At 50.9% G+C, this 25143-nt stretch overlaps 1 protein-coding gene across 4 annotated transcripts in view; it reads right to left on the reverse strand.

Annotated features, from left to right (window-relative positions):
- The window catches only part of PTPRN2 (protein tyrosine phosphatase receptor type N2), an 834764-nt gene that overhangs the window by 666052 nt on the left and 143569 nt on the right, over positions 1 to 25143 (reverse strand). Inside the window, exons 1-2 of one of the 4 annotated variants that reach the window (XM_053609610.1) lie at positions 8792 to 8807; positions 7102 to 7282 (exon numbers count right to left, since the gene is read on the reverse strand). The exons of the other annotated variants lie outside the window; for them this stretch is intronic. The gene's annotated coding sequence lies outside the window, so the exon portion shown is untranslated. Of the gene's footprint in view, positions 1 to 7101; positions 7283 to 8791; positions 8808 to 25143 lie in introns of those variants that run through there. 4 annotated transcript variants of the gene reach the window in all.

A 25143-nucleotide genomic window follows, 5' to 3' on the forward strand; every position in this document is an offset into this window, starting at 1 on the left:
CAGAGATCCAGGGGTCCCCCCTCCCTGAGCACCCTGGGCCCCGAGCTGCCAACCAGGTGAAGCCACCCATGGTATCTGAAAGCTCTGGTTGTCTTCCCTGTGACTTCGGCACACCTGTGGCCACTCTGGGCAGCCCTGGGGGAAAACCAAATCTAAAGTCAGACTGAGGGTTGGCAGCTGGGCCCAAGGGAGTGGAACAGAAAGACCCGACCCAGCAGCATCGTAAATCAGGCATCTTCAGAGAAACTTCTGTTGAGTGACCCACAGGAGGTTACGTCCACAGAGGACTTTCAACACAGACATTTACAAAACTAACACGACAGCATATTTCCAGCCGTCATGGCGCACACAGCAGCATTCTGCTATGGAAACAACAGCAAACCGAGGACCTGACCTCGGCCCAGACCCGACCTCGGCCCAGACCTCTCCACAGGAAGGTGGCCTCTGAAGTGAAATTTGTGCTGTAATTCGCTTTGGCTTTTGCTGAAAGGTTGAAGGCACTTCTATTCCAACTGAGTGTGAATAACATTAATTTCATAGCATTACCCAGCATGTTCTTAAATACATTTATCTTCAGCAAATAAAGTTATATTGATTGAAAGAAAAAATATTTCTTTTCAGTAAACTAGTGGGCCCAAAGGCTGAGAGCCCATTTCTATAACACACACACTACCAAGAGGCCCCTGATTTCATCTACTCAGAGGAAAAGTACAGCCAGGAAAAGTAAAGCCCATCGCTCCTCCATAGACACCTCATTGCTTGGGATCTACAGATTGCTGTTTTCTGTCAAATTAATGTGATTCATCCATCTTTGAAATAAGGGTCACGTGCAGTGCAACCAATTCCCCATAAGTGGAAGCTGCAGAAGGAGCGGGACTTGGAAATACTCAGATGAGGAGCACCTGTGCTGTGCTCAGGCCACTCGCCTGGAAATAGGCCCCACCGAGTGTGGAGCATCCCCATCTGCAGCAGCCTCCTGGCCAAGCCCTATGTTCTCCTGCACTTGCCTGGAGCAGCCACAGGTATCGGACACGCATGGGAAAGCAAGAGGCTACGTGTGCTGCCACGCCGGGTGCCAAAGCACACAGCACAAGACTCAGAAACGGGAGAGGACAGCTCAGATGTCTGTGCACCAGTTGCTCCTTCCCACCTCGAGACAGGCATGGTGCCAACCCCTCACAGGTGAGGAAGCCGAGTCTGAAACCACATCACTTGCTCAAGGTCTGGGGTGGGGGGAGTGGACAACAGCTGTGTTTCAAACACCCATTTGACCCCACAGCCCCTCTGCCAAGACCAGGGAGCTGTGTCCCAAACAGAGCGCTGGGAAAGGACATTGAAACCACCGTGTGACTCGCTGCATCCCAACAAGAAAGGCTCAAACCAGACAGGCCAAAAGCGCCCTGGCAAGGACCCAGAGCAGCTGACACCTGAGTCCCTGATAAAGGAAGATCACCACCTGGGGAAGAAGCACGCTCAATGGCCCAGAAACTCCGCTCCGAGGTGTTAGTCCAAGAGAAATGAAAACACGCGTCATACAAAGAATTATAGGAGAATGTTTCCAGAGACTTACTCATAACAGCTAAAAACTGAAGGAGAGGTCCATCCACAGGAAAATGATGTTTAAAATGTGGCCTGCCCACTCAGTGGGATGTCACTCAGCAAGGAGGGCCAACTGCTGAGCCCGGTGAACACGGGGGCGGGCTGAGCGGCAGAGGTGGAGGGACGCACCCGAGAGGCCACTTCCATCGGCCTAGAAATGGAAAACCAGGTACGTGGCAGAAGGGGCCAGCGAGTTGTGTCCTGGCATGGGGGGAGCTGTGCCTTTGACAGGAAGAGGCACCAAGGACCCTGCGTGACATAAGTTGGTGACTCCTGACAGCTATGCCACCTGGCACAGGCATGTTCACAACTCAGAATTGCAGACTTGAGATCCATGGATTTATGCTACATGTAAAATTTACCAAGAAATAAACAGAAGATAATAGAAGTGTTCATCTAAAACAGTGGTTTTCAACCTTCCTAATGCTGCAGCCCTTTAATACAGTCCCTGTGGGTTGTGACCCACAGGTTGAGAACCGCTGGTCTAAAATCTTCCTATTTAGAAACACAGGACCCAGCAGTGACATTGCAGAAGGACAGTCAGACACTAACCCTCCTCCAGGCTGACCAGCCATCACATGTCCGCAGAAGACACTCGCTCCCACTGGTGCGTGCGACAGTAACACCCCACACACAAGAGGCAGCAGCTTTCAGGAATGTGACCAAAAGGAACAACAAATCAGGAGGTGCCAGAACCCCAGTGCTGTCCTGTCTTCCCAGCTCACAGGAATTCACAAACAGCAAGGGAGACGCACCTCAGGGCCAGCAACGGGGCTGTATTCCCAGGATCCACTCCGTCCGTTTGCTCCTGAGCAGGGCAGGGCAGGGCCTGTGAGCTGTGGGGGCAGGCACAGGTGGCCACTCCTCTCAGGGCCTTCAGGAGAGCACAGACGGCAGCCAGGCATGAGCACTGGCCGCGTCAAACCCAGTAGGATCAGGGGTCCACCCGACATCTCTTCTGTTCTAAACCCACAGATATGGACCCAATGGAACCGCAATTCTGCTGAGAAAAGCATCACAAATACAGAAACAATAGGATTTCTTATATTGGAATCTGGACATCTTCTCACATGTAAGATGGGAAGACAGTCCCAAGTAAGAGACAGGACGGCAAATGAGCACAGGATGACGGCATCAGCACAGGAGCAGAACTGCGGGGCCGCTGCCCACCCCACACGGGGAGGTGATACCACACCACAGGGCTCACAGCACAGGAGCAGAACTGCGCGGCCGCTGCCCCACACAGGGAGGTGACACCACACCACAGAGTGGGGCTCACAGCACAGGAGAAGAACCGCGGGGCCACCGCCCCACACAGGGAGGTGACACTACAGAGTGGGGCTCACAGCATAGGAGCAGAACCACAGGGCCACCGCCCCACACAGGGAGGTGACACCACAGAGTGGGGCTCACAGCACAGGAGAAGAACCACGGGGCCACCGCCCCACACAGGGAGGTGACACTACAGAGTGGGGCTCACAGCATAGGAGCAGAACCACGGGGCCACTGCCCCACACAGGGAGGTGACACCACAGCGAGGGGCTCACAGCACAGGAGCAGAACCACGGGGCCACCGCCCCACACGGGGAGGTGACACCACAGCGAGGGGCTCACAGCACAGGAGCAGAACCACGGGGCCACCGCCCCACATGGGGAGGTGACACCACAGAGTGGGGCTCACAGCACAGGAGCAGAACCACGGGGCCGCCACCCCACACTGGGAGGTGACACCACAGCGAGGGGCTCACAGCACAGGAGCAGAACCACGGGGCCACCGCCCCACACGGGGAGGTGACACCACAGCGAGGGGCTCACAGCACAGGAGCAGAACCACGGGGCCACCGCCCCACACGGGGAGGTGACACCACAGAGTGGGGCTCACAGCACAGGAGCAGAACCACGGGGCCACCGCCCCACACGGGGAGGTGACACCACAGAGTGGGGCTCACAGCACAGGAGCAGAACCACTGGCTGCTGCACCACAGCATGGGACGTGCAGTAAGTGGCATCTCAGCCTTGGCAGTGGAAACACACACTTCCCACACGCCTCCTTACATATGTTTGCTAGGAACCCATCTACCACAGAGTATGGTGGCCTGGCCCACAGCAGCCAAGAACTGGAAACAGCCCACACCCGCAACTGGAAAGCAGCATCTCAGACTCACAGGCCCTGCACACAGGCCCTGGGCACTGAAGGGCCGGGCGGCAAATCCTAACCCTGCGGTGGGGCAGAGAAGTGGGGAGAAAAAACGGCTAAAAACCAGTTTAAGAAGACCATTTTTTTTTCCTCTAGTTCTAAATAAGTAATTGACCTTGGGCCTTCTGCCGAATCCCAGCACCTTATCTTAAGACAGTTTGTAACATAGCAACCACAGTTTTTTTGCAGCAAGAGGAATAGTTTTTAACAAACTTTGTAGTCATTCTTTAATTGCTGGAAAGAGAGGGTTTTGACTACAAGTGAGTTATTTACACTACAACACTGACTAACTCCCACCCAGAGATGTTGAGGGCAGTGGGAGACATAGGGGATATGGGAGAGAAGGTAGAAAGATTAGTTAGCAAGGTGAGGCAGGCGGGACAGAGTCCGTCTTTCATCAGGGGCTAAGAGATTCTCAGCGGCCGCCCCCTGGGTGAAAGTTAGCCCTTGTACCCTAACCACAACCAGTGAGGGCCGCCCTCCCAGGTCTCACAGCCTCTGGGCAGCATCAGTTCCAGATAGAGCCAGCCAATTCAGCATGCACGGCTTTGTTCTCACAGCCTCTGGGTGGAGCCCGTCCTAGACAGAGCTAGCCAATCGTAAACCTCCTAAATTACCTCAATCCCTGCGCCAACCAACCCCCAACTTGGTCCCGGTTTCCCCCAGGAAATTTCTTCCGCGTTTTGTTGCAACCCAAAATGCATCACGCCAAAGAGTATAAAACCTGCCATCATCTATACCTCGGGGTCGTCCCCCCTGAGCAGTGTCCTGCTGGAGGTATGGTCCAAGCATGCTTGAATAAAGTCACTCCTTTGTTTTTTGCATGTGTGTCTGGTGATCTCTTAGTGGTGGGATTTAGTCTTAACACCACCACCCAGGCAGCAGGTTCCCACCTGTGATGCTATGACACAGCACACAGATCAGGTCTGGGGCCCGGGTGTGGGGTGGGGAACTGACTACAAAGGGACCTGGGCTGCTACAAACCTCACACACCCATTATCGGCCCTGGTCTTGGTTCTATGACTGCAGCTTTCCAAACTCACCAAACCATGCAAATCATACAGGTCACAATTTACGCAATGACATAAATAAACCCCAATAACCCTGACATAAAAGTCACCACCACACACTGGCCTCAGAACTTGGCAGGGGTGCTTTTGCTTAGTCACCAGAGATGCCCCATTCAGTCCCAGACTTACCACCACAGCCTGGAACCTTCTCAGAGGAGCCCTTTCTCCCAGTTCTCAGGCCCCAAATGCACTGGGAGACACTCCCTGTGCCCAGAAACACGGAGGAGGCTCTGGAGAGACCCGAGGTGACCCTAGTGCCCAGAGTGGGCTGCAGAAGGCCCCTCTCTGTCTGGCACACCTTGGGGCCAACTGCCAGTGCCAACAGCCTGCCTGGCCTTCTGGCAGCACCACCCTCGGTCACCTGCCCCTGGAGCACTGAGTTTCCAAGCAAGTCCAAAGAGTATCAGGCTGTGGAGTTGGTGCACCAGGGTCAGGGCATGACTGGCCGTTGTCTGTGTGGCCTTGGGCAGCACATTCATCAAAGACATGCTTTTGTCAATAAAGTGAGGGAAATGACAGTTCCTCCCCTCACAGGGCTGCTACTAGCATTACCTGAGATAATTCATATAAAATGTTTGCTGAAAACGTACTAAAAAATGACAGTGCCATTTGACAGTGACAAAGTGCGACTCTGTCTCAAAAAAAAAAAAAAGAGGGGAGTTAGAAGGAAGCAGAAGGCTGGCATTTCATCGTCTTCATCAAGATGAAGACAGTGGTACAAATCTACCGAGGGGACTTTGAGAGAAGGAAAATCCCAGCCCAAGTCTGTGTGCTGGGGCTCGAGGGACAGTCCTCCCCTGCAGGGGGGTAGGCGGGGTGGGAAGTCTCCAGCATGGCCATGCGGAGGGGACAAGGGGAGACTCACAGCCCTTGTCCCACTGCAGGTTTGGGGACTGGAGGCAGGATTCAAGAATTCCTATGTGAACATCCAGGATGCTCCCACGACTGAGGGCCCAAAGTGGGGGGTCCCCCAGGGTGGCAGAGGGCTGGGTGGGGAGGACATCTCATGGCCAGATGACTGAGCTCAGGAGAGGGGAGGCCAGGACGGGCTCTGCAGACAGCGTCTGCATAGTGAATGATGCTGGAAGGAAAGGACGGAACAAAAGGTAAAGTGCACTGATTAGATTGGACGGGAAGGCCACAGCCTCAGAAACTGGGCCCGAATGCAAACTAAGAAACGGTACATAGAAACTGGTAACTCAAAGAGAGACAATCACGACACAGACACAAGTTCCCAGCAGGCAGGGAGGGGCTCAGGCCCAGACAGAGAAAACGGTGAGGCAGACCTGCCTCTGCCCACCATGGGACCACACTTGTTGGTCCCTGCTCATTGGAGGCTCAACGCAGCCTGGGCAGCCTGAGGCCTGGGCCGTGTGGGTGCCAGGACAGAGTGGGCAGTGCAGCTGCATCACCACCAGGCTGAAGACCAACCTATCACACCCAGGGTGAGGCACACAACCCCCCATCTTTTTGGTATAAAACAGCATGGAGTTTGCAAAGTGCTCTACAAATGCCAGCCTTCTGCTTCCTTTTAACTCCCCTCTTTTTTTTTTTAATTTAATTAAATTTATTTATTTATTTATTTATTTATTTATTTGTTTATTTGCAGTTTCTGGCTGGGGCTGGGTTTGAAATCGCCACCTCCGGCATATGGGGTCGGTGCCCTACCCCTTTGAGCCACAGGTACCGCCCCACTCTTTTTTGTTTTTTGTTTTTTTTGAGACAGAGTCTCACTTTATCACCCTTGGTAGAGTGCCCTGGCGTCACAGCTCACAGCAATCTCAAACTCTTGGGCTCAAGCAATTCTCTTGCCTCAGCCTCCTAAGTAGCTGGGACTACAGGCGCCCGCCACAATGCCTGGCTACTTTTTGCTGCAGTTGTCATTGTTGTTTAGCTGACCCGGGCCAGGTTCGAACCCAACAGCCTCCGTGTATGTGGCTGGCACTGTGATCACTGTGCTATGGGTGCCGAGCCCTAACTCCCCTCTCTGTCTCCTTGGAAATTCTCCCTGGAAGAAAGAAAGGCATAACCCATCTCCTGGAGAAAGAACTTTTCAGGCTGGTTCTCTTCTCCTAGAGCACATTAATAAATGACACACACTCCCTCCTGCGGCCTCCTGGACGTCAGTGTTCGTGGTGACGAGGGTCCTGGAGAACGCTGAGCGCCTGTGATGCCTCTGGAGCCCTGAGACCCTCCTCCCACCCTGCACATCTGACAGGACTTCAAAAGACAGACCTCATGTAAAATTCTCATTTAACAGCTTTGAAGACTCATTTTTATAACTTATTTGAGGAGAACGATCAGAGGCAAAAGTAGACAGGTTCTCCATTCCTGCTTCCATTACCAAGTGTGTATTGATACGACCAAGGGGGCCGTACCTGCTTCAGGGCAGAGCAGTTCTGCAGATAATATCACCCTGTAAACAAAATAGACAATGACATGCACTTAACTTTTTTTTTATTAAATCATAGCTGTGTACATTAATGTGATCATGGAGCACCATATACTGGTTTTATAGACTGTTTGACACTTTTTCATCACACTGGTTAACATAGCCTTCCTGGCATTTTCTTAGTTATTGTGTTAAGACATTTACATTCTACATTTACTAAGTTTCACATATACCCTTGTAAGATGCACGGCAGGTGTAATCCCACCAATCACCCTCCCTCCACCTACATACCCCCTCCCTCCCCTCCCTTTCCCCCTTACCCCTAGTCTTGGGTTATAACTGGGTTATAGCTTTCATGTGAAAGCCATAAATTAGTTTCATAGTAGGGCTGAGTACATTGGGTACTTTTGCTTCCATTCTTGAGATACTTTACTAAGAAGAATATGTTCCAGCTCCATCCATGTAAACATGAAAGAGGTAAAGTCTCCATCTTTCTTTAAGGCTGCATAATATTCCATGGTGTACATATACCACAATTTATTAATCCATTCGTGGATTGATGGGCACTTGGGCTTTTTCCATGACTTAGCAATTATGAATTGGGCTGCAATAAACATTCTGGTACAAATTTCTTTGTTATGATGTGATTTTTGGTCTTTTGGGTATATGCCTAGTAGGAATTATAGGATTAAATGGCAGATCTATTTTTAGATCTCTAAGTGTTCTCCAAGCATCTTTCCAAAAGGAATGTATCCATTTGCATTTCCACCGCAGGCTGGGCAAGGGACCTGAAGAGAAACTTCTCTGAAGAAGACAGGTGCACGGCCTACAGACATATGAAAAAATGCTCATCATCTTTAATCATCAGAGAAATGCAAATCAAAACTACTTTGAGATATCATCTAACTCCAGTAAGATTAGCCTATATCACAAAATCCCAAGACCAGAGATGTTGGCGTGGATGTGGAGAAAAGGGAACACTTCTGCACTTTACATTTTAAAGCACTATCTTCTCACTCCCTCTGCGGTTGTCAATTCAAACAGCTGGAGCACCCAACCGTTTTTCTTTTCTACCACACACTGGAAAAATAAGAGTTGTTTTGGGCCTCACATTAAATATACAAACACTGGCAAAAGCTGATGAGCATAAAAAAAGGTCTGTGCAGATCTTTCTCAATATCTGACAACAGAGATAAGTAAACAGCCCTCAAATAATCCGTGTATGGCCTGTGGGCCACAGGGTAGACACCCCTGGTAGAGTTTTGCCACTGAAACCTCTCTCAATTTTTTATAAACCCACTGGGATTCCAAGAAATGATTTTTCAAAGTTAACCCCTGGAGTGTCAGAAATTTAATTTAAAGTTCAAAAGTCAACATAATACTAAATCAAGTCATCAGAACAGAAGGTAAGTGCTTAGGAAGAAAGGGGCAGACTGACGTCCAGTGCCAGCAGAGGCCGCTGGGCTACTCACAGAGTGGACTCTCAGAAACTGCCAGGACATAGAGTAGCACACGGGGTGGGCGCCCACTCACCAGCCTTGCTTCACACAAGTGCATGTCTCAGAGGAGATGTGGGGCTGAGAAACAGCCATGGGGAAATTAGTGGATTATGTGATAATGACAGGGCCGCTTAAAATCCCTTCACATGTGAGAGTCACCAGCAGCTGAGTTTAGGTGCACTGAATCAGTCCTCCTTGCCTTGAACCCTCCCTCTGAAAATGTTCCCTATGCAATTGTTGATTTTTGCCACAAACCCTGACTCTGAACATTTTCAGCAAATAGGAAAATTTACAGATTAAGAACATAAATGATTTTGCAGATTAGACATCACACCAAACATTAAATTCTACTTGAATCACCTCCAAACACCCTCTGTTTTTTCACTGACAACCCCCGTTATATACACAGCAATGTACACACAGCCCATTGCAGACATGTGAGTGTCCGCGTGTCAGCTGACGTCAGTGTTCACAGGGCAGCCGGGGAGGCCACCCACAGGAGGAGATGGTTCAGGGTCTGCATGGTCACACATACTCAGCGCAGTGGAGCCCCCAATCGTGAGGACTTCAAAGGATCTCCCAGCCAGTTCCCAAAACGTCTCTTGGAAGGAAAAATTCGCAAGATAAATAGCACTGGGAGCAAGGACCCCAGCTGCTGGGACCAGAGGCTACAAACACCTTGAACTTAACTTACAGAGGCAATGACCCCACTGCCAAAGGTTATCACCACGGGTCTTAGAGAAGCTGAGTGCTGATGCTCTCCATCATCAGGGAGCCAGGCCCCTGAGAGCAACGCTGCAGCACAAAGCAAGACCTTGGGAAGAGTCAACGTAAAGAAGGACGGCTGTTACCACCAACACAAGTGGGTGTGAGGCCCCAGAGGACAGGTGAGCCCAGGAGAGTGCTTGTAGGACAGGAGGAACCCTCACTTTATCAAAATTCACCGCCAACTCTGCATGCATAAGGCCACCTGTATGTGTAAAAATATTGCACATGCATTTATTGTAACAGTTACCAAAGGCACAAATGCTGATGTGCTCATGTGAAGTAGACGCTGTGTCAGTCAGACGCCACGCCACATGGCTGGCCACAGGGTGTGGGGGCGCAGCAGGAGGCTCACTCGTCAGCGGTCACCCCCTGCCCACGGCCCTACCAGTGCCGGACACTCCTGAATGGAGTCCCTTACTTCCCACGTTTTCATTCCTCACTCCTGCCAAGGCCTTTCTGATGGCTCTTCAACATCTTCTATGGAAGCCAACACTACGTGAGCCCCACAATAAAAAAAGCTGCTTTACTATAAAGCTCTGGGGACCGGGCATGGTGCAGTCTCAGCTACTGAGGATGCTGAGGCAGGAGGGTCACTTAAGCCCAGGAGTTGGAAGCTGCCGTGAGCTGTGATGAGGCCACTGCACAAACAAACCAAGTCCTGGAAAGAACTCCAGAAGCCAGAATCCCAAGCAGTTATGACAAGAAAGACATCGTAAAAAGAAAGTTTTTAATTGAACCAATGAAGTTTTGCTCTGATGACATTTCAGATCCGAGAGGATATGAAAAAACACTAAAGGCAACGGCCATACACAACCAAAGTAGAAGTGGCTTCTATTTCTATTTCCATTTAGAAAATCTCATTGTATAGCAACTAAAGAGCGGTTTAGAGGCAATAAAATGGAAACTCACAAATGGGACGGGCAAACACCAAACTAAAATTCACTGTCACTACCTACCATCAAGACCATAATATTATTTTTTCTCAGTAATCAAAATCATGGCTCGGTGCCCATAGTACAATGGTTACGGCGCCAGCCACATATACTGAGGCTGGCAGGTTCGAACCCAGCCTGGGCCAGCTAAACAATGACAACTGCAACAAAAAATAGCCAGGTGTTGTGGTGGGCTCCTGTAGTCCCAGCTACTTGGGAGGCTGAGGCAAGAGAATCACTTAAGCCCAAGAGTTTTGAGGTTGCTGTGAGCTGTGACACCATAGCACTCTACCAAGGGTGACATAGTGAGACTCTGTCAAAAAAAAACAAAAATCATTTCACCACTAATTTTAAGTTTTAGTAAATGTGCTTTTCTAGGTAACAGTGGCTAAACTGGCCTGGCCCCAATCACATGGAGGTGATGTCTGTGGGCAGCCTCCAGCAGCACCCCTAGCAGTCCCCAGACCTGAACAAAGATAACTGCCCCACAGTTTCCGGAGGTGCACCCCAAAGTCAGGGCCGAGCTGGGCTGTCAAACCAGCCACCAGGGTCCTACTGAAGAGGAAAATGCAGAAGAATTTGAGAGCATTCCTCTGAAACTCAGAACCCACGCCCGCTCAGTCTGCTCCCAAAGTTAAGAAAGCTCTGAATTGTCCACACTATGGGTTCCCAGCCCCAGAGTTGATAGGTAACCATGCATCTCTTTATTTCACTGTTTCTATGAACAGCGTTGGCTCGTTGGTACACGGGGGCCCAACTCAGCATGAGCAGCCTCTCAGGAGCCAGAGGAGCATGTGAGGCCCAGGCGGTCAGGGTCTCCCAGGAGAGCATGAGAGGCCCAGGGGGTCAGCATCTCCCAGAGGAGCATGAGAGGCCCAGGGGGTCAGCGTCTCTCAAAAGTTGAGAGGCCCAGGGGGTCAGCATCTCCCAGAGGAGCATGAGAGGCCCAGGGGGTCAGCGTCTCCCAGAGGAGCATGAGAGGCCCAGGGGGTCAGCGTCTCCCAGAGGAGCATGAGAGGCCCGGGGGGTCAGCGTCTCCCAGAGGAGCATGAGAGGCCCGGGGGGTCAGCGTCTCCCAGAGGAGCATGAGAGGCCCGGGGGGTCAGCATCTCCCAGAGGAGGATGAGAGGCCCAGGCAGTCAGCGTCTCCCAGAGGAGTATGAGAGGCCCGGGGGGTCAGCGTCTCCCAGAAGAGCATGAGAGGCCCAGGTGGTCAGCGTCTCCCAGAGAAGCATAAGAAGCCCGGGGGGTCAGCGTCTCCCAGAGGAGCATGAGAGGCCCAGGGGGTCAGCGTCTCCCAGAGGAGCATGAGAGGCCCAGGGGGTCAGCATCTCCCAGAAGAGCATGAGAGGCCCAGGTGGTCAGCGTCTCCCAGAGAAGCATAAGAAGCCCGGGGGGTCAGCGTCTCCCAGAGGAGCATGAGAGGCCCAGGGGGTCAGCATCTCCCAGAAGAGCATGAAAGGCCCAGGCAGTCAGCGTCTCCCAGAGGAGCATGCGAGGCCCAGGGGGTCAGCATCTCCCAGGGGAGTATGAGAGGCACAGGGGAGTCAGCGGCTCCCAGGGCTGGTCAGCAAAGAGACACGGTCAGAGCAGGAAGAAACCCACTCCACTCCACTGAGCACAGCTAAAAGGATGCTCCCCACCTGGACAAGCCGAGTGCCCCAGCCCCACCATAGTGTGTGTCCTCACGGTGGGGGTTCCGCACAGCAGACAGGACTGCAGGATGAGAAACGCAGAGGACGTCGTGCGCACCTCCTCTTCAGACGGAGCTCTGGCTGCTGGGCAGCACTGGTGCACATGGCTCCCAAACTGCGAGAGGGACATGAAGGAGGAGGAGTCCGAGACGCCACAGCACCGAGATAGAGCTGCCCGCCTATGCACTGAGTTATTTTCACAGTTCTGAAGCTCACAGGGTTTTAATTCTGATTTCCCTCCTGGGAGGAGGTAGCCATGGCAGCATTTCTGGGTAAACTTCTGACTTTCCAGGACTTTTAACACAGCCCTGCAAATGTCCTCCTCTGCACAAACAAGAGCTGATGTTGTGCCAAAGGGACACAGCGTGGCACCAGAGCAGAGTGGCTGTGACCAAGGCGTCAACATCCTGCATCAGGCAGGTTCCAGAGCACGTCAGCCAAAATGTGCCCACCTGGTCATGGCCACCACGGGAGCTAGAAGAACATCATTGCTTTAAATAGCTCAGTGGTTAGGACGCCAGTCACATGCACCAGGGCTGGCGGGTTCGAACCTGGCCCCGGCCTGCTAAACAACAACAACTGCAACCAAAAAATAGCTGGCTGTTGTGGCAGGTACCTGTAATCTCAGCTACTTGTGAGACTGAGGCAAGAGAATCACTTAAGCCCAAGAGTCTGAGATTGCTATGAATTGTGATGCCACAGCACTCTACCCGGGGGAGGACATAGTGAGACTCTATCTCAAGAAATTTAATTAATTAATTAAATTTGTAAAGAAATAAACCTTTCTGAGTAATCTTTATTTTCTCCTTGAAGATACCTTATTCAAAGAAAAGGACTATGTGTAAGAAAAATAGCTCAAACTTATATATTCACAGACACAAAAAAATTCTGAAGGCACAAGATAATTCAAAAGAAACTGTGTCTCAGCCAGTTAAGTCCATCTCACATTTCAAATTCCTGCATTTTAAGGCCATTTACCATGTTAGCTGAATGTTATTAGTTGTATTTTTCTGTGGTTTTGTTCCTATTTACCTAATAAATTTGCCTGGAATGCAATATAACATCAATAAATATAAAATTCCATACCTAGATTTATCTTAGTAATTTTTTAAAAATTACATTAGTGACAATAATACCTTTAGTCAATTCAGGATGCCCATGACAATTTACTCCTTTTTCATAGGGTTTACATATTACTCAAATTTAACAAATGCTGACATTTGGAAAAGTACAAGTTCAGGCCTGCTACTAATTAGCTATGTGATATCAGAAATTGTCTCAAGTAAGAAGGTCAGCAGTGACCCTGACTGTCACAGGGAGACAGCCCTGCAGCAGGTCCCTGGGGGCAGCGGTGCCCAAGGCCCATTCCTGGCTGCAGAGGAGCATCGGCTCATGCCCATGCATGTGCAGTCCCCTCAGGGGCACCGTACACACAAGTCCTGATCGTCCTCCTCACAAGCCAGAGCTGGACAGCTAATAGATGTCACGGCTCGGGTGCTGATAGCTTGGTGCCCCTCCGTGCAGAGTCCCAGGTTTGTTTAAGGACTGTTAAAGGACTATTATCAGGAAGATGTCGCCAGAAATGCTACTTCCAAGAAGGTTCTAGAACAGGGCTGCCTGCGTCCTGTGGCCCAGGATGACTATGCATTTGGCCTAACACAAAATCGTAAACTAAAACACTGAGTTCTGCCACGAATTTTTGGTGGATCTTGATGCACAGTTCTTAAGTGTGCACTGTAGACAACGTCGTGTTGCTATGTCATGTAAACACACGTGTTCTCACTATGTGCACACGTGCGCTTCAGTTTTACATGGTGAGCAGCTTCCAGTCCACCGTCTTCCAGCACAATGGAATTGACACCATCAGACGTCACACTCGCTCCCAGTGACTTGGTGAGGCAGCGCCCGCCAACAATGTTCCAATCTGCCTTTGCAACCTGAGGCCTCAGGGCTACTCAGCAGTCAGCTGAGCGTTCTCACCTGATTATTAAGGCACCTTCACACCTCCGTGGTGCCTCACACGGTACCTACTGCACTTTACAATCGGCTTTCACTTCCCTCCGCATCAGCTGCCAAGATGTGGAATGGCCCAACCTTGCTATTATTTTCATAATAAAAGTAAATATAGTCCCTTACCTGTTATTAATTTTTTAATCCCAGCATGGCTTCTATAATGCCTCAAAAGAAAATAGAACCCAAGAACCCAAGGAAACAAAAATTATGGATGAAGGAAGATTGTTCGGTGAGAAGTAGACAGATGACTACTTTTTTGTCAAGGCAAATAGTAAGGCAGGCTGCTTACTTTGTAAGGAATTTGGGCAAGTTTTAAAAGTCTGTAATTTGAAAAGCCATCGTCTGCAAACACGTGCTGCCATGTGTAGGAAGGATCATGTCAGAAAGACAAAAAGCAGAACTGAAAAAAGTCTGTCTTCTCAACAACAAAAAAATTTTTAAGTTACAACCAGATAGAGTCCATTGTGAAAGCTAGTTATATGGTAGCATATTTAATAGCAAAAAAAATCAAAACCATTTACTGGTGGTGAGCTTGTTAAGCAATGTATAGAAAGCACAGCAGATATAATTTGCCCTGAAGAAAAGGGAGATATTTCTAAAATCAGTTTGTCTCACCAGCCTATAGCCAGGTGAATTGAAGAAACTGAAAAATCTATCAAAAGAAGTTTAGAAAGTAAGGTTGCTAATTTTAAACTTTATGCTTTGGTGACAGATGACAGCCCTGAAGCTGCAAATACGGACCAGCCAGTCATTTTTATCAGAGGTGTTGATGACGAATATAATGTCACCGAAGAAATGGCTCCTTTAGTACCTTTAAAAGACTAAAGATTTATACGAAGTGGTAAAAAATATGTTAAAGTCATTTTCTCGGTCCACTGTCAACGTATCTGGCACTTACTGATGGTGCCCCAGTGATAGACAGCAGGTAAAAGACAGGGACCTGTAAAATCAATAGAAGACGCAATTGCCACCAAAACACACATTTGATGAAGTATCACTGAATAGTACATGAAGAAAATGTATGTGAAAAAGTTTTCAAAGTCCATAACATGCAAATCATCATTAAGGCTGATTACAGAAGGGCCCAGGGCGTAGCCCATTCCAGGAATTCCTTAAAAGTATCGGTGCTGACTTTGGTGACATGATTTACTTTTCAGAAGTAAGATGACTAAGTTGAGGCCAAATGTTGAAAAGATTTTATGATTTGCAATGTGTTACCAACTTGTTTATGGTATCAAAAACCAAATTTATGCCAGAACTTGAGAAATCTGACTGGCTTATGGACTTAATAATAGCATTTTTAGTGGATTTAACTGTTCATTTAAATGAGTTAAACATGTGTCTTCAAGGTGAAAACCCACTTACTGATGTAGTGTTTCAAACCATAACAGCATTCCAAATGAAAACAAAATTATGGCGCAAATTAAGGCAAACAACTTTATGTGTTTCCATCCATTGGCTAAACATAGTCCTGTGAACAGCTAAAAATATGCAACTTTACTTTTAGACTTGATACAAGAATTTGAAAACAGATTTCAAGATTTCTCAGAAAATTATCAATATTTCGGTGCATTTTAGACTCCATTTTAAGCTGACATAAATATGTTACCTACCAATCTTCAAATGGAATAGAGCTGCAATCTGATACTCAACTCAAAGAAAAATTGATCATGTCTCTTCACTGGACTCCATAGGTCCTGTCTTCCCAAAGGCAAATATCGCTCGCTTCACAATCATGCCTTATACACATCGTGACTTTTTGGCCAGACCTACATTTGCAAGCAACTATTTTCAAGAATGAAGCACATTAACAGTAAAATCAGAACCACAGTGTGTGATGAGCACCTTGAGAGCTTGCTGAGAATCACAGCTACTGCCATCCATGTGTGAGTCTCTCAAATACGTCAGATATCTGTTGCCCGCCTTTTTTACTTGCAAAATAAAAAATACCTAAAAATCCAAAGCTGTTTTATCACTTAGATATGTGCATTTTCTATATTTATAAATTTGGACATACTCAACAATTTTTAAAGACTCTCTGTATGGGTCCCTGCAAAATTAGGATTATTATGTAAGGACTTTCTTGCTTATCTGTATGGTGGATATCACAAAAATTATCCACAGCCCTTTTTCGGAGCATCGGCTTTCGTTAATGTGTGTTTAAGGTGCAGCCCAAGACAGCTCCTCCTCTTCCAGCGTGACCCAGAGAGCAGAGAGGTTGGATGCCCTGCTCTAGACCTGTCACTGTCTGCAGGGAGCTCACTGCTTCCCTGGCCTGGCTGTGCCATGGTGCTTAAGATAGAACATTCACAGGGAAACTTTTCTCTAAGGAAAACATCAAATGGTAAGACGCCAGGCTACATATTCAGACCCACAATGGTTCTCAGTGGACACATAACAAGTGAGACAAATCACATCCCCAAGTGTGAACGTTTTCAAGAAGAGCCAGAACCCCCAATCAGGACCTGCCTTCTCCACCCAGAAGACAGCTTCCCGGGCCCTTCCCTCTGCCTCACACCCCAGGGAGGCGGGGGTGCTCGAGCACCATCTCAGAACATTCGCTCTGGCCTTAGCTCCTCCGAGGTGGCAATGTCACCCACGCGTGTCTTCCCTGGGGCGCTGACCCTGCCGTCTGTGCAGGGCGTCAGCTGCTGGGTAAGCAGCGTGATTTGGTGGTGGGGACTCCTCCTCCTTCCTCCACTTAGAGGGGGGAGTCCCGACTCACCTGACCCAGACCTAGAAACTCCCCATCTGCAGTTTCTGCTGGGGGCCTTCCTGGCAGGTGACAGAGCTGCAGGATGCCTTTAAGATCACAGAGCTCAGCAGGACACTGGCCAGCCTCATTCACAGTCACTGGGTGGCTACCAGGCCCCTGTCCCCACCAGGGTCCCTGTCCCCACCAGCAGGTGCTGAGCTCCTGGTACCAAGCTTGGACAGAGACCAGCCGCTGCTCCCCGCCCAAGGCCGCTGCTCCCCTGAGCTGGTGTGCTTGGCTCTCCTCCCAACAGCTCTTTCCCCACTGTGGCTGGACCTCACCCCACATCTGCAGCAGCATCCTGCCCAGCATCCTGGCTCCCTCCCTCCCCACTGGGTGGAACTGTCCCTAGAACAGGCCCCCACGGAGCCTGTCCCAGTCCCTCCCCCACCGTTCTGCTGCTTTCCGCTGTGCTGTCATGGTCTAGGACCGATGAGCCACAGTCACCTCCACACAATCACAATCGTTTGGAAGTTTTTCCCTCTTGAGAGGCAGCCATGCACTGAGCCCTCTCCTCTGGGAAGCCCACCCCAGGGACCCCTCAGAGTCCATACCAGGAAAGGGTCCCAGCCTTTTCCTAAGGCTAAAAGTCACCATTAACATAGGATAAAGCATCTCATTTTATGATGAGAAACATCCAGCTACCCCGTGGGAGGAGGGACCTTCTAACATTTCCCCACCACAGCCACTGTTGACACTGACGCCTCCCTATGGGGCAGACGCAGCCCCAGACTGGACCCAGTGTGCAGGCAGGGGCACCCAGTCCACCCTGCCCCTCAGCCCCGTGACTTGGGGAGGAGTGAAGAGTCCTCAGGCCACTGGTGGGCACCCTCATGTGTAGGATTTTGGAACAACTCCCTTCTCTTAAGGGAAGAGCTGATAAGAACTCAGGGATGGAACGGGGATGTGGCTCTGGGGTATTTGGGTGACCTGAGGCCTCTCCACCCTTCCCCACCTCAGTATCCTCCTGTCTGTAAGGGGTGCAGATATCCCCACCTCGGGGGGGTGGCTGAAAACAGCAGGTACACAGACAGAAGACTGTGGGCCCCTCATCAGGTGCAGGAGGAGGGGAAGGGCTGCACCCAGAGGTGATCTCAGCCTCACCTGTGATGTCGGCTGGAAAGTAGAGAGCCAGTGACAAGAACAGGACACCTCCCATGAAGACGACCAGAACCGAAGCCCCCTCCCTCATCCAAGGGCTGCCTTTAGTCTGAAAATCCTGCAAACACCCAAGAAACTTATACGCCGTGTTATAAATTCAGGAAGGTCAGTGTATTTAACATGCTCTCCAACTAGCCCTGTAAGAAAACTAGGGTTCAGCTGACTTTCCTCACAGAGAACACTTGTGGGTACAGCAGGGCGGCTTGCCACAGGCCACCTGGCACAGTCCCCAAGGTGGCATCAGCCTCGAGGGGCGCCTGGGACAACCCCCAACGTGGTGTCCACCTCTCACCAGAAACGACCCTGGGCGGAGGGCCATGTTCAGCACCTACTGTGGGAGACCAGAGACTTCCCTCAAGGCTCCTGGGATGCCCATTACAGACTCAACCTCAGCTGGATCCTTCACTTTGTGGAATTTGCACCTTGGAACTGAAAATCTTCAAACGTAATCATCAGATAAAGTTTCCTGGTTTTTAGCACAATTTCTCCTGGTTTATCAGGTGGTTCTTCCAAATGGTGTAATTACTCTAATGGTGTTCGCTGTAACCCAACTAGCACTGAAGATGGACTGTGAGGTGTGTCTGCTCTCCTCCCTCAGGAAGCCCATCGTCCAGACAGAATTCCCTTCATGGGCTCCTTACCCAGGGGGAGGTACCAGCCTCCTTCCACGCACCTCACCTGTGGACTCCTTCTCCAACTCCGCCAGCTGATGGCCCACCCAAACCCTGGGGTACACCAGCTCAGGCTCTTGCCCTCCACCCCTTCCCACCGGCATCCTGGGGACAACGGCCCCTCCCCAGAGCTGGCTCCCCCTGCACTGGCCTCCTCCCTCCCCCTCCACACACCCCTAGGATTCTTGGGTCCACATACACACCCCTAGGATTCCTAGATCCACACAGACACACACCATAGGATTCCTGGTACACACACACAGACACAGACACACACCTCTGGTAATCCTAGTCCACACATACACATATGCCACCACCACCCCCAAGATTCCTGTGTGCACATCTCCCCAGGATTTGGGGTTCCCAGCAAAGGAGACATTTATTTATGGACCACGGATAGCCACTGAAGATGTCCTGGCTGGAGGAAAACTCTTTCAAAGTTTTATTCACTCTAAATCCAGCTCAGTCTTCCCATTTCCAACATCTGGAAAGCTCTGATTTCACTGCCAGCCCTCTGGTGGAAATCCTTTTTAATTATATCTAATGACACACATATTCAGTTGCAAAGATGTGATTTTTTTTATAAGAGACAGGATCTCTCTCTGTCACCCAGGCTAGAGGGCCATGGCATTCCTTATCTTAGCTCACAGCAACCTCAAACTCCCAGGCTCAAGCCACCCTCCTACCCTGGTCTCTTAGTAGCTGAGACTATAGGTGTCTACCACCATGCCCAGCTAGTTTTTCTATTTTTTGTAGAGATGGGGTCTCATTATGTTTCCCAGGGTGGTCTGGAACCTGTGATCTCAGGCAGTCCCCCTGCCTCAGCCTCCCACAGTGTGCAGACTGCCAACGGAAACCTCCGCCTTTGGGCCTGCTCTCTCCTTTTAATTCGCACATGATGACAAATAAAATGCTTTGAGTCGCCTTCTGATAAATGTGCTTACTCAATTTTTTTTCCCTGCAAAATATGGCTTATCTAGTTTTGTGATATCAGGTATTTTTTTTTTAATTATTTTCTTAAGTCAGCTAAGCTTGTTCTCCTTTTATGCCTTGTCCAGTGAAACTTGCCCGTGTGGAGCCTCGACATGGGAACCTACCGACCGCTCCCCGCAGCAAGCGAGTGCTGGTGCCAAGGCCTGGAGTGTGACCCTGGAACACCAGTGAGGGTCCAGGTGGGTGGAGGCGCACACCTAGACCTGTGATAGAGCTGCACTGACCTCTGCTGGCCATCAGTGGAAAGGCCCCAGCTCTGATGGGAAAGGCCAGGGTCAGGGCCATGGCCCATGTTTTCTTTGGGATTGAAGGCAGACACCACCAAAGGAATAGAAAGTGTGAATAAAATAATAAATCCGTTAGTAATAACATCATTATTTATTTTTAATTTTTATAATCCAGAAGAGTAAAGCATGATTTCCCTCTTGCAAGGCCAATCTTAAGGGGAAAGATTAGAGTAGCTCTCTCCACAGTAGAATTTTTCAAAAAGATTTTTAAAGGAAAAAGAGGAAGAAGAAGAAAGTTACAGCTGTGTCATCCAGGAGGCACATCCCTCCTGAACATGCGTCATGCTTCATAGGAAGCAGGTGTTCACTGCTTGTTTCTGAAAAACTGTGTTTCTTACTAAGTGTGTTATGAAATTAAAATAACGAAATGGGTAATTCAGGGGCTCAGAAAAGTCCAAATGACGAGATAAATCGCACAACATATAAGAACTGTTCCCTGTGTTTGCAGAAACACACGACCGTCCCTTGGAGTTTAACCACAGCAACAACTCAGCCATGGGGCTCGGAGGAGTGCTGGGTCCATGCTTCAAGTTTCAACCAAAGTCAAATGTGGCTGCTGTACAATGCAGCTGACGGGTGCTGGACCTGCCCGGTAACGTGTCTCTGTCTGCATGACCCTCCCTGTGACACCAAACACAATGTGAAACTGTACTGCGAACTTTATCTTAGAAGATGCAAAGTTAGCCTCCGCATTGGCTACACACTCCAGGACTTTACTCTCCTTAATTTAACCAACTTCATCCCAAGATAACCACCCCAGATGCTGAGATGAGCACATCTAGAAGGCACGGGCTTCTATTTATGCCTGACGGGCAAGTAGACAGCATTCCAGGAGGTGGGTGGACATCCAGGGTTTACTCTCCAGCTGTAAGGGAGCTTCAGCTCCTGGCCTTGCCCACACAGCCTACAGGGCTGGCCCATGCTCTCTCCTCCAGAGGCTGGACAGCACTTGCTTCCTCCAAGAAGCCCTCCTGACTACCCACTCCACCCAAGTGCCCCAGCCCCTCTGTCCATGGTCAGCACTGCACTGCCTGCCTGGCCACCTCAGCAGCTCCCTCTAGTCACTGCTGAGGCTGACACGGTGGCACCTGACAACGCCAGGCATTTGAGAAGAGCAGACCCTGCAGGTGCTGAAGCCCAGGGCTTCCGTGTCTCCTCTGCCACCTCCCGTGCCTGACAGCTGATGTGACGAAGTTGCTCACTGCTTTATAAAACTTTACTTCACCCCACCCCCAACTCTTCTGTTGTGCACCTTTGAAGACATCAACAATGGCAGGAAATGCAGTGAAGAGGGGACTGAGCGCAGCATGAGCTGCTGAGCTGTGTGGGCGCTGAGCTCTCAGGAGGGCCATGGCCTCGAGACCAGAGGTGTCCCCACAGGCCGTGCTGGCTTCAGTGAAGGGAGGACACAGACTGGGTGGCAGACAACAGTGCAGCTGTGACCGGACTCGCCAGGCCCCCAACAGGTGCTCCTGGAGGTGGCAGGGCCTACGGGCACCTGCTGAGTGTGCAGGGCCAGCCCAGACCTGGCCCCGTGGGAGGGGCGTGTGTAAGAACATGTGGCCTGTACGGGGTACGTCGTCACCTCAGTCCATGGACGGACAATTTCTAAGGAGCACAGACCTGAGTGTGGGGAGGCCTCATCCAAGGGGGGAACAGAGAGGCTGGTCCTTCTACCCCGGCCCGTGTGCACAGTAGGCACCCAGAGGAGACTTGGGCCGCGTACCATGAAGCATTTACGCACATCATCTCCACGAGCTGCAAGGCCTCTGAGAACAGAGCCACAGGCAGAGCCAGCTATGCAGAACAGCTCTGGACCTGCCCCAGGGGGCGCGGTACCTACACAGAGTGCACAGAATCCGGCACAAAATTTTAAGAACTGAAGTAAAGAGCTGAGAAAAATGTGGCTTGTCCTGAAAGTCTCACAAACTTGGTCTCCCAAGTTCTCTGAAACCCAGGAAATTAGGGTACTCCCGCAGCCTCTGAGAGGTTCCCTCCATGGCCTGAGCAGCTGGAGGGCCCTGGGGTTGCACCTCAATGTCTCCCCGTCTTCCAGGGCTGCAGGCAGAGCATACACACACTGCGGACCTCTGGATACCTGCATCTCCAGCACCGTTTAAGAAAAACAATAAAAACCATGTACCGCAGCCCTCCAGGCTCCATGTGCGGGCACCATAGCCAAGGCCCCAGTGCCCTTTCCACAGCACATCCCCCAACATCAAACAGAAACCTGCCGAGACACTCAGGCCACAAATGTCACTGCTGAGGCAGGGCCTGGGGGCACAAAGGAGGCAACAATCCCTGGAGCCCTCCCCGTCCAACCCTGACTCCACTCAGGTGCAAAGCAGTGACAGGAAGACAGCCTGGGTCAACCATGGCTCCACCAAGGCCCCTCCAGCCCAGCATGGCTCTGAGGCCTCCTGTCCACCTCAAAGCAGAGGTCTTAAGCAAGATGAGCCTCTCCAAGCTGCAGTCTGCTCAATATAAAAAAACCTTTTTTGCCATGACACCTGGATGCCCCCGGGCTGTCCCAGCCTCACTCTGGCAAGTGCCTGGGAAGAAGCGTCCCTGACCTCTTTTGGAATAGGCCCCTGCCACAAATCCACATCCAGCTGGAACCTTGGAATGTGACCACCTAGGACAGAGTCAAGGGTCTCGGGATGAGTTAGCCGGGATTTAGGGTGGCACCAAATGTAATGGCTGATGTCGTCATTAGAGAGGAGGGCACAGAGAGACAGGCAGAAGCCACGTGGTGATGGCAACTGGGCACAGGTGCCCGAGGACAGAACAGAGAAAGTGCCCAGGAGACTCCACAGGACGTGCAGTGAGTAGAAACCCATTCTGGGGTATTTGCCACGAGACCTGGATGCCCCAGGCTGTCCTAGCCTCATTCTGACAAGCTCCTGGGGAAGAAGCTGGTTTTTCCCACCTTGGTTTTCCCCAGGCACAGCACAACCCTTCCCCAGAGTGACCCTGACACTGGTGGAAAACCCAACACACACAGCCTGGTCCCAACCCAGCTCTTCTCCCTCTCCCAGTCTCCCCAAGCTGCTCAGTGGGGTTCATCCCACACCACGGGGTAATGACACTGCCCTGAAGTGATAAAGGGTCTGTGGCCCCTCCTGGTACTCTGGGAGCCCCTCGGCTGGAGCGGCACCCAGGCTGCAGGTCCTGTTGGCTCCTTCACCAGCCCCCGAGACCCCCAGCCACCACCTTCCTCCACTGGCCATGCCTCCCCTGGCAGCTGCCCAGGCCTGTCCTGTCCTCGGGGATATAGGGGGGGGGCCAGAACTCACCCAGTCAGCACCATCCCCACCAGACCTGCCCAGGGTCCTCCAGTCCCTAGAGACTTGTGCAGGAAGATCTACATCCTTATTCTCCTCCAAGGTGGAGGACTCATGAAGCAGGAGCTCTCTCCACGAAAGCCAGACCCCAGGTCCTCACTCCATGCCCTGGAACCCCATGAGGATCTGGCAGAGCTCTGGGCCAACAGGGCCCTTCTCCATCCACCTGTGCCCAGGAGGCTCCCATTCACCTGACGCCCTGGTCTCACCCACATGGCACCTGGGGACAGGATAATCCAAAGAAATGCTGTGACTCCACTAACCAAAGTGAGTGACTTCCCTGGTGCCCAGCCCCAGCGAGCGCCTGACATACAACAGACGGTGGAAGGAACCAGAAGGCCAGGAGGCCTCCACCCCAGACGGATGGCTAGCAGCACAGAAGGGCCAGGTCCCTGCAGGGTCCTCAGGTGGGGAGCTGGGCAGGGGGCGTGAGCCCCAAGAGCACCACCCAGCCAACTTCTAAGGCAACTTTTTCTTTAAAAACATAAAAAATCGGCCGGGCGCAATGGCTCACATCTGTAATCCTAGCACCCTGGGAGGCCAAGGAGGGTGGATACCTTGAGCTCACGAGTTCAAGATCAGCCTGAGCAAAAGCGAGACCCCGTCTCTACCCAAAATAGAAAAACTAAGTGAAGAGGATCGCTTGAGCCCAAGAGTGGGAGATTGCTATGAGCTATGACACCACGGCACTCTACCCGGGTGGCAGCTTAAGACTCTGTCTCAAAAAAAAAAAAAGAAAAAAGAAAAGAAAAGGGTGGCACCTGTGGCTCAAAGGAGTAGGGCACTGGCCCCATATGCCAGAGGTGGTGGGTTCAAACCCAGCCTCGGCCAAAAACTGCAAAAAAAAAAAAAAAAGAAAGAAAGAAAGAAAGAAAAGAAAAGAAAAAAACATAAAAAAATCTTCCTATATCAGGTCATGGTTTTTAGTCTTCCTGCAAGTGCCACAGCCCTCGCTGGACCAAGCACCCACTCCCAGGGGACCCTCAGACACACATCCCCAGCAGGACGCTGACCCACCCCCTCCTGGACTCCCACCTGAGTGTTCTCTTCCTCGCTCCCTGCCTCAAGTTGGCGTGGCACCTATGCACACCACACCTTGGCATTCACCCGAGCAAAGACAGCACTGGGTCTGCACGTCTGGAAGAGTAACACAAGCACATCTTGACCCCAGGACTCAGCAATGCTGTGGGCCGACAGGTGCTGGCACCTTAAGGTTGTAATTATCTCTGAATACCATCTAAAAATAACTGCTAGTTTAGGGCCTAGAGACCAGCGCATTGCCAAGTAACAACAATTTCCTATACCCAGTAGCAAGAAACTTACTTTTTTTTTTTTAATTAAAAGGTCTGTTTCTTCACCAGCTGGGCAGATGCTGGGTGTGAGCCCCCTTAGGGACCACAGATGAAGTAAACGTTAGCTCCACATCTGAGACAAGGCCATTTTCACAGCCACCACGGGGACAGTTAATCCCCCTACACACATGAGTGGACAGATGTGCTGCCCAGCACCCAGGCAGCAAGACCACCCCAGATAACAACTGACTGTCCTTGCAATCGGCTATACTCCAAGGAAGTACCCGCGAGAAGCACAGCCCATGGCCCAAGAGGCCATTCCACCTGGCAAAGAGCAGCTGCTGGCCAGAGGAGGACACCAGAATCCCCACCTCCTTCATCCTCTGAGCTCTGTACTTGGAATTGGGAGACATGAGTGCCAGTCAGCCTGTCCTCAAGGGTGGGCCAGAAAGTGCTGCCCATGGTGCCCACACTGC

Source organism: Nycticebus coucang, chromosome 11 (assembly GCF_027406575.1).
Source record: "Nycticebus coucang isolate mNycCou1 chromosome 11, mNycCou1.pri, whole genome shotgun sequence".
Classification (NCBI taxonomy): domain Eukaryota; kingdom Metazoa; phylum Chordata; class Mammalia; order Primates; family Lorisidae; genus Nycticebus; species Nycticebus coucang.